Below are 7,103 nucleotides of genomic sequence, written 5' to 3' on the forward strand. Positions count from 1 at the left end.
ATTACTTCAAACCAAGTCCTAGATGTTTTTAACTTGTACACAGTTGCGTGTTCCAACAGGACAATGATTCCACGCACATCAAAACTGGATTTGAATGGATAAAGCAGGCTAACCTTCTGGAAAGCCCAACCTCAAGCCTGCTGAAAATCTGTGGGCTACAATTTAAAGCTGGGTCGGTACCAGGAAACTTACCAGTTTAAATGAACTACCAATTCTGCCAAGAAGCATGAGCAAATATCGAGCTAGAATTATGCCAGAAGTTTGCTGATTGCTACCAAAAACACTGTGCAATTTGAAAAGGCTCACTTAACTAAGCATTAGTGGGGATTATGTACACAGGAAAATGGCGAGAATGATTTTTCCAGAGTTAACATTTTCATCTAAGAATAATTTTTACTCATTTTGGATTGTAATCATTTCGATTGGCCACTGGAGTTGAACAGAGAAAAAAAAAAACGGAGGAAATTCCTAAGTTTCCTAAGTTTCCTTTCTGCTGCTGTCCCGCAGTGGAACAGAGACAACTGTCAGCGGTGAGCCAGGTAAGTGAGTAAAGTGCTTAATAATGATTTCATTTAGGATAAAATGGGGATTTTTTTGTTTATCTGAAAGGTAACGCCTGTAAGTAACATTAAAGCTTGCGAGTTTGTGACAAGGTTGGTTAGGGGGGAGCAAGCATGGGAGAAGGCGCTGGATCCGGGGAAGGGAGTGTGGTATCAGTGTGCATGTGTGCGTGCGTGTCGGGGTGTGTGTCCTGAGTTCAGCCTGAGAAAGTGTCCTTTCGCCTGTTAAGTATGGAACTCCAAAGTGTTCAAAATTAAATAAATAAATAGGTCAAGATGAAATAAATAACTATGTGAATAAATAAGACACAGATATGTAATGTGAGAATGATATTGTGAAATAATGGAACACATTTTGAAAACAATGCTCATTATTGTGAAACATATTACATTCTGCTATATATATTTTCTTATTATTGTGAAATATTATTTCATGGTCATTATTTTTCACAATAACAGAGATTATTCCTGAGGCATTTTATTTATTTCCAGCCGTTTATATTCCAAAATGACCTTTTTTCAAAGTCAGTCTTTATTTCAAAATCCCGTTTTTCCCGATGGTCTATTTATTTCATAATGCGACTTTTCAGCAGAATGACTTTGTCTGTCAATCAAGAAAGACAGGGCGGAGCCAGTTGTGTGATTGGTTGCTCCTTTACTCAGACGTAAGTAATAGCACATGAATTGTCGATTTAGGTTTAATGGTGCAATGCATCTCCTATGCAGCTGGCGGCAGTATGCAGCTCAAAATAAACTTAAGGCACCGACAAATGCAAAACACTGGGCGCGAATAACGTTACAGGTGTATCAATTCTTGTGAAGGGCATGGCTGCAGGAAACAAGTCCGTTTCTGAGTTACTCAGAGAACTTGCTAACCGCTTAGATTGAACGTCTTCACCTCAGTCTGAGTATTGCAGCAGTGTACTGGAGATGAAGTGGTCCCTGGTCCAAGTTCTCATCACAACCGCACAGTGTTAACGTTAGCAAATGCTAACGCTATCACAGCTAGCTCCACTCCACGAAACGCTGTTCAGGGTAAGTAACGATATGTTATTATTGCTTGGTTAGTCTGTCTGTCTGGCAAAAATGAGCTTTTTAATCAGTTTAGTCACAGATTTTTTTTTAATACTGTTTTTTTATCATAGCAAAGAATTCTATAAATTAGGTAAGAGAAAATAATTGTCTTCTGGGTTAATGTCTGTATTACTATTTACATTGTTGTAGGTAATAGTTATTCATGACTGTTTTAAAGTGGCTTATCTTCTGTGCTAATATGGAAGACAAGTAATCTATGTGAAAGAAAAGAAAGCAATTTTAGTTCAACGTAGTGATTTTGTAAGTGGGTATAATTTGAAAATGCTTTTACTAGTACAGTGGATGTTCTTTAAATATTTAACATTTAAAGTGTGTGTCACTTTACAGACTCCAACTTCAGTTTTGGTTTGGTCTCACCGTTGTAGGTCATAACACAAACAAGTCGTCAAGTCAAGCAGCTGAGGAAAGGGCTTAAGGAAACCATGGTATGGCCGCTTCTGACAGAAAGATCAGACATCATTCCTCCTTTCTTACCAAGGGAATCAGAGACTGCTCCCTGTTGTGAGGTAAGGTCAGGTCACATCTTTTAACATCTGAATAGTAAAGGTATTTGGTTAATTTATGAAGGATGAACATTAATTGTTGACACAAAACACCAATATACTGTTTTGTATGCGTGGGTTAGTTGAACAGCTGGGTTACATTTAATAAAAATACACCTAATGTTGCTGATGCTCTTAAGACTACAAGATAAGTAAAGCTATAAAATGACTGTGGCCTGCCACAGAAGATGAAGATGAGGAAGAAGAGGAATGCTCTCGAGGATAAATGCAGAGTGGCAGGTTACCTTCGGTCCTTCATTGAAAATGGTAAGTCTGCTGCGATAGGTATTTTGCCATTGGTTTTCTCTGATTATACTTTGGTAAATTACATACAGTCCAGTGATCTTGGGTCATTAACAAAGTACACTATAGTAGAGCTGGGCGATATGAGATTTTTTCATATCACGATATTTATTTTTATTTATTTTTTTATAAAAAGGACAAGAGCGGTGAGGTCTATCGCAATAGTTTAATTTTTCTATTGAGAAAAAGTTATTTCGCAATACATATCGTTATCGTTCTATCGCCCAGCTCTACGCTATAGTATAATTTTGTTTTGTTATTTGCTCCATGCAATACATAAGAGTGGTGGCATTATCAGTTGCACTAGAATTGTATGTAGACTACTTTTAGCTTTAACATAAAAATATCTATAAAAGCTACAACAGCAATTTGAGTGGGGCAAAAATGTCTGGTGCCCTGTATGTAAGTGGTCATCTTTTATGGTATTTCTCCATAAAAGATTCAAAATAATGAATACAGGATGTCATTATAGTTTAAAACAATCTTCTGTTGCAGCATCTTGTGCACAACAAAAAGCCCTCATCAAGTTTTGGACAGGATGGGAAGTCTTGCCGAGAAATGACTGTGGAAGTGGTCAACAGCAATCTTCCAAAGTCTTCCACCGGTTTTGAAGTACTACGTCTTCCTGCACACTACTGTACCTATGAGTCATTTCTAATGGACATTCAGGTGTGTCTCAACTCTACTGACTCAGGTTTTGGTCTGGTTTACGATTGATTCCATAACCACATGGTAAAATTAGACCATTTCTTCTTTCTTGCATCACATTACTGTACTCGGTGTTCAAAGAAACGGACAATCTAGTGAGTTCTAGTTCTTTTTAATACACTTGACAGTGAAAAATACAGAGTACAGGTGTGCATTTATGGCTTTTTTAATATAAACTGATGAAGAGTTCAGATATCAAAATCAGTTGTTCACTGTACATTATAAATTACACAATATGTTTTGTTTATACTCGCTACTGATACAAAAAAAATTTCTAGAAAAAATTATTTGAATTAAGATGTTACACTACTCTACTGTGTTCATTGTATTAAATCTGCTCAGAGTTGACATGTACTGTATATCCAACCAAGAAATGAATATCATTAAAGTGACAGCTGTATAAAACAAATCCTGTTTTATAGCCACTCACTGTTTTGTTGAAAATGAAATTGGTTATGCTGTTTTGAGTCAGTATTAGCTACAAAGCTGTAGAAATTAAAAAAAAAAAAAATCCTCCTGACATAGAAACTGATTAAATGTAATAATGTCTTTCTACAAGTGATTTTGAAGTATTGGTAGCACAGCAGGGTCTTGTTCATTCAGTGCATCTGGGAGCTGAATCTCAGGAATGGTGATCTCATTTGATGGGCAGCGATTATGTTGTCCTGTCCAGTCCACACCATAATCCTCATCAACCTGAAAGAGCATGCACATGTTTTAAATCTAAACTGAAGAGGTGTTTCCTGCAGCTGTTCCTAGATGGACTTATTGAGTCTGCCAGGGCCTATGTGAGTTGCTTAGGCATTGGCTACCAACTAATTATTCATTCACCCATTCTAGGTCAGGATTGGTTCTCTTCAGGTATAACAAATTTAACTTTGTTTAAAGTATTGCCATCTATACCTGACAGGTGGGATAAAAGAGAATGGCTTGGGAGGCGCACAGCAAATCTCAAAGTTTTCCAATTAATGCTGAAAGAACCAAGGATGTAAATGTATTCTTGTTTTAGCTTTGCCGAAGACACCAGAGAAAGTATGATATCTATAATGCTGCTGAAATAGACAAAACCATTTCAATAAACTCGCTATTTAACATCAACCTTGTTATGCGTTATCAGAGAACAATCAACTGCAAACAGCAATGAAACATTCAACTATGTACTATTTAAAGCACTAATGACCCTGTTGTCTAACAAGATGTGATAAGTAAGTAGACTGTGGAAAGCTGGTGGGTCTACTCTCTGTGTAAAAGGTTCCTACAGGCTCCACTGACCCCAGTCTCCGAGTTAACACACTAACAGCTAACACTGCTAAACGTGTCTCAACGCCGAGATGGCGCCGATAGCTTTAGCCGTAGCTGCCCCACTTAGTTTAGACAGTAACAAAAAAAAGTAAGCGATAATAATTCATTGTCAAACGTCATAATTAAGGTCAACACCTAAACAATGCTGTGTACAGAATCACACAGGTGCTCAATTACAGCATAAACTTACCTTAGACCATCCTCCGTCATTTTCCTCCTAATTGTGCTCGGAGACACAGAAAATGTATCGGCAATTACCCCGACGGTTATCCCGGACAGCACTAAAGTCCTGAGTGCTGCACCGGGATTTCTAGACGTGGACGGCCAACATTTGAAGACTGTTCTTCCTCGGCGTATTCCAAACGAACACGGTGCTGAATTGATCTTAAACCTTTGACAATGCTGTCATCGATGCGAACATCTTGAAGAGCAATTATCATCCCAAGCATTTCAGAAACTTCTAAACGACTCAAAACAGTATCTACAGGTAAATGATCCCTCTCTATCTGATTTGCTTAAATGAGCAGAACTGGCTGAAGTTCACACCAGCCCGCCATCCTCCGTGACTTTTGACCTAGCACGCTGTTGCTAGCTGCAGTAGCCGTCCGCGGAGCCGGTATCCAGGAAAACTAGTCGATGGTAAACGATAAGCCAATAGGTGCAAAGGTCCAGCCCACTTACATTGATTGACAGACAAAGTCATTCTGCTGAAAAGTCGCATTATGAAATAAATAGACCATCGGGAAAAACGGGATTTTGAAATAAAGACTGACTTTGAAAAAAGGTCATTTTGGACTAAAAACGGCTGGAAATAAATAGAATGCCTCAGGAATAATCTCTGTTATTGTGAAAAATAATGACCATGAAATAATATTTCACAATAATAAGTAAATTTATATAGCAGAATGCAATATATTTCACAATAATGAGCATTTTTTTCAAAATGTGTTCCATTATTTCACAATATCATTCTCACATTACATATCTGTGTCTTATTTATTCACATAGTTATTTATTTCATCTTGACCTATTTATTTATTTAATTTTGAACACTTTGGCAAAGGTCAACATTATGAGTAATTAGCAGACAGCATTAAGGTATATATGTCACTAAACTAAATTTAGCATTGCTCAATAGCTGCTTTTAGGTAGTATAATTGACCAGGCTAGTGTGTTTTTAACAAATCCGGTGCACCAGTTTTTTATCCAAAAAGGTCTGTGAACACATGTGTTTTACACCAAATTGAGGCATGCAAATCCACTTTTTTTTAACCTAATGTGTTCTGTTATAAATGTGTGTTTTATCGTGGATTGACGTTTGTGGATGTTTCACCTGTTGAGCTAGAAAGCACGCCTGCTTTACTCTGAATTGTAAAGTATACATGGTTGCAGTTTTAGACGTTTCTTAAGCCCCTAGTGTATTAGATTGGTATTATACAAACTTCCGACTGCTGCAACGTTGAGTTTGCCCTTACTATTATTATTTATTTTTTATATTCATTCACATTATCAGAATATAACACGAGATTGTAAGACACACATGGAATATATTTGTGTTTTTTGTTCAATTTTGTAAGAATTTGTACTGAAAAATATCCTTTTCATATCATTAAGGATGCCAGCTGTGCATATGAAGTGCAGAGAACAACAGAAGTACATATGTTTTGAAGGCCAACTGACCTACTGATCGTTTTTGGATTGCGGTGAGTAAAAAAACATTAAGGTTTTCAGCGTGTTTCGTAGTGTGAATCAGTCAAGCTTTGATGATGATGTTATAATAGCTGCTATACCAAATGTTTAGGTTTATTTTGTTCAGTTTATTTAATTTCACTTTTTTTTTGCTTGTTCTGGTGTTTATTTCAAATGTGTAATGCAATTGTATTATGTTCACAGTTGCCAAGGAGTTCAACATCCCAAACATATGGCTTCTCTAAGATACTTGATCCAACTGTGAAGGATATGAAAATCCCGGAGAGGGATGGAGTTAAGGTTCCCCCGTATGACCCAGTACATGGAACTTGGTCTTCACTGCCTGTTTGGTTTTGTAGAGACTTCCTTATGTGATGGATGTTAAACAGTCTTGCATTCTAAGCTCATTGCAGTACTTCAATACATGTGAAAATTTCTCTGTTGATATTATGCATGATGTCTTGGAGGGAGTGGCACAATATGAAATGAAACTGATTACGTTACATGATCAGTATACAACATCAAAGGAAGTGGGCAGGAGAATTAAGAGCTTTAACTATGGCTACATGGAACAAAACAACAAACCACCTACAGTGAAGTTGGGAGAGGACTCAATCGACTTGGGGTTAAACGCCATCCAGTCCTGGTGTTTACTTCGGAATCTACCACTAATCTTTAGAGACATAGTTTGTCCAAATGGTCAGCACTGGTATTTGCTACTGCTGTTGCTTCAAATAGTGAATATTGTATTTTCACCAGTGTTATCAAAAGGCATCAGTATTTTCTTGAAACACCTGATCGCCGAACACCACAGGTTATTCAAACGTTTGTTTCCATACAAGAAGCTGTGTGTCTCAATGAGCATTCGAATGGTTTTCAAATTCTGTGCACAAGAGACGGACCT

General features: G+C 37.3%; 1 long non-coding RNA gene across 2 annotated transcripts; it reads left to right on the forward strand.

The window, feature by feature from the left end:
* Window positions 1-1,242: 1,242 nt before the first annotated feature.
* On the forward strand, window positions 1,243-3,617 carry LOC309698797. 2 transcript variants are annotated; one of them, XR_014274183.1, is made up of 4 exons: window positions 1,243-1,595; window positions 1,983-2,161; window positions 2,383-2,464; window positions 2,996-3,617. It is a non-coding gene; the product is annotated as an uncharacterized lncRNA (long non-coding RNA). The 2 variants fall into 2 exon arrangements; XR_014274184.1 differs by having other exon boundaries at window positions 1,246-1,595; window positions 2,021-2,161.
* The last annotated feature ends 3,486 nt before the right edge of the window (window positions 3,618-7,103 follow it).

The sequence above is a fragment of the Aulonocara stuartgranti genome, assembly GCF_965226115.1.
Source record: "Aulonocara stuartgranti genome assembly, chromosome: 22".
NCBI lineage: Eukaryota > Metazoa > Chordata > Actinopteri > Cichliformes > Cichlidae > Aulonocara > Aulonocara stuartgranti.